We start from the raw sequence: 2,496 nt of genomic DNA on the forward strand, positions 1-2,496 counted from the left end.
TCGTGGTAGTCACTGTATTCATCCATCTCAGTGAGCGTCTTCCTACCTTTTGTCAACCATCTATTTTTCCCAGCATGCCAAAAACAATCCTGGGCTCTCTTGAGACTTGTTTGCACTCCCTGTAAGACAGACATTTGTTCTTTTAGCAGTCCATGGTGTATTCAATACTCTTCACCAACATCTCAATTCATTGGCATTAATTTTTCTTTGCTCTTCCTTATTCATTGTCCAATTTGCAGATGCATAGGAAGAGATGGAAAAGGTAAATGCTTAGTCTTTAAACGGACATCCTTCCTTTTCAGCAATTTTGGAGAGGAGAGGTGTTTTCTTTTTATTTAAATTTTTTTTTTAATTTTATACTGGTTTACTTACAAAGCTTGTACACATTTTTTTTCACCAGATTGTTTCCATTTCCTTTACCCAACCTTCACTCTACCCATCAAATCGTGCACAGGAGTGTATATCACGGGGTAGGGCTCTTGGGGACCATTTCATAATTCTTCCTACTACAGAGTCAATGTTTTTCCAAATATCATTTTATTCTTCTTCAACTTGAGACAAGGTGAAAGTAAGAAGAGACACATTTAATTCATTTTATATAGCAATACAATGGGAAAGGCACTGAACTGGATAATATAGGTTCAAATAGGGTTTATAAAAGTAATAATCACCATGCATTTTTATGTAACTGATTAAATCAATCTGTAATAGAATTTAGATAGGATGAGACTTGAAAAAGTATAAAGATTTTTGCAAGCTCTATAGATATCATAAAAAATTGGGATATAGATCATGGACTGACTTTTTAATCATTTTGGGCCATGAAATTGGACAGTTGAATTTGCTAAATTATATGATATTGTTTTATTTGACTGGCATTCAAATCGCAAACTACTTTTCATGTAAATTTTTCAGTAGGATGAGGCATACTCATGATGTCTATAAAGGATGAAGCCATATTTAATTAGTATGTAACTCTAGTTATCTCAAAATAGTTATACCAAAGGTCAGTACTTTTCCAAGAAGTTTTGTCATGAAGCAAATAGAGCATAAGAATCATGGTCCCTCAGCTGTCCCTTCAAGCTTATTTTAGACAGTAATAACATATTCACATAGAGTTATGTACTTTTGTAAATATTTTAAAAGTAAAATGTTGCTATGTAATTGTTTGAAATTGTTGTCTTCTTTCCACTCTAACTTCTTTTCTCATACTTTCTCTTGAGTAGTGTGGTATTGGAATTCCTATGAGCATTTTTAATACAACAAGGTACAATTTGTATTATCTATGGATTTACTTAGGTGTTTAGTGTGGTGTTAAGGGTTTGTTGTTCTAACTAGCTTTCCAAACCATTAACTTTTCCATTGCCACATGGATGGGTGGTAATATACAAAAGGGTGTGTTAGCCAATCCACAGGGGATTGGCTAATCTAGCCACTAAATAGAGCAGATATTTTCAGCAGGCAATATTGAGAATCTAGTGAAAAAGAAGCAGGAACATAGAGTATGCCCTTCTAGGCTAGGAATTCTTGGGCGAGCCACACCTACAGGAAAACAGCAACAGTCACGACAGAGAACCAGAGACCCAATGTGAGGCTGAGCTGACCCTAGAACTGCTACCCCAAGGAATCAGAGCTAGGAGCCATCACCTAAGTTTGTCGGAAGGCTGCAAGGTGTGTGTGTTGGGGGTAGGAAAATTAGACACCATATCTGATAGGACTAAGAGCTTTGTGACATTGGTCTAAAGTCATGATGCTGAAGACTGAAGGGCCTATCTACATGATTCAGAAGCTGTCCTGACTGAGAAATTCTATCTTATTAACTTCCCTGTTGAAACCCATACTCATGAATATACCTTTGAGCGGTAGGATTGGTGTTGGAATTAGTGGAAAGAGATGTGAGAATATCGAGGATATGTCTGATCCCATGGGATTTGGTTTTGTACTGTGGATGATGAGGAGGACAATTAGCCCTTGTGGAGGTAGTAGAAGTCAGATATGACCATCCACATGCTACCTTTGCTCTTTTTACATTTAGTGTAATATATTTACAAAGTTCATAGTTGCTTCTGATCCTAGTTAATATGTGTTATCTCCGTGTATCTGTGGAATAGACCATCAGTTACTCATGTACAAGTCCAACTTTAGGTCGAAGAAAATTAAATCAATTCCACAAGAACCAAAATATGATATTTAGTCTATTCCACCTGAATTTAAAAGTCATCTTAACAACAGGGTTTTGGTGGTGGTGCTTTTTTTTAAAGAAAAATAAATAAATAAGAGAATAGATTTGTAGCATTGAACACCAGTGATCAAAGACCAGATCAGTTGTGGGATGACATCAAAGATATTATACATGAAGAGAGCAAAAGATCATTACAAAGAGAGAGGTGAAATAAGAAAACATAAATGATGTCAGAAGAATATGAAAGTTACACCAGAAGAATCAAGAAGCCAAAATAAAGGGAAAATATGCTGAAGTAAAAAAGCTGAGCAAAA

The sequence above is a fragment of the Elephantulus edwardii genome, unplaced genomic scaffold, assembly GCF_000299155.1.
Source record: "Elephantulus edwardii isolate Elephantulus edwardi_28Jun2011 unplaced genomic scaffold, EleEdw1.0 scaffold00109, whole genome shotgun sequence".
NCBI classification, from domain to species: Eukaryota; Metazoa; Chordata; class Mammalia; order Macroscelidea; family Macroscelididae; genus Elephantulus; species Elephantulus edwardii.